Here is a 577-nt window from a genome sequence, read left to right on the forward strand (position 1 = left end):
AAAAGAAACCACTTACTGCTGTCAAGTTGATTCGACTCATAGTGAGCCCTCCTTGGGTTTCTGAGGTGGTATCTTTATGGAAGTAGATTGCCCAGACTTCCTTTTGAGGAGTGGCTGGTGGGTTTGAACTGCCAGCCTTCTGGTTAGCAGTCAAATGTCATGAGCATTACGCTACCAGTGCTCCCTTAAGCTCGCAAATACACAAGAGTATGTCAGATATTTTTTAAACCCAGTTTGACAATCTCTGCCTTTTGATGGAATTGTTGAATCCACTCACATTTAATGTTAGTATTGATATAGTGGGATCTGTGTCTTCCATTTTACTTTTTGTTTTCCACGTCTCTCATGCCTCTATTCTTCCTTTATAGCTTTCTTTCACAATGAGTGAATATTTTCTAATGTAGCATTTAAATTTCATTATTTTTTTTCTCTAAACACAGACATACACATATATTTTAAAGTGGCTGTTCTATAGTTTTCACATACATATTAACAGAATGAGCTTCAAATTTATACTAGCTTATTTCCGGTAATATATAGAAATGTTACTCCTATATTGCTCTATTCTCACCTCCCC

This window comes from Orycteropus afer, unplaced genomic scaffold (genome assembly GCF_000298275.1).
Source record: "Orycteropus afer afer isolate SDZICR_OR568_19922 unplaced genomic scaffold, OryAfe1.0 scaffold00366, whole genome shotgun sequence".
NCBI lineage: Eukaryota > Metazoa > Chordata > Mammalia > Tubulidentata > Orycteropodidae > Orycteropus > Orycteropus afer.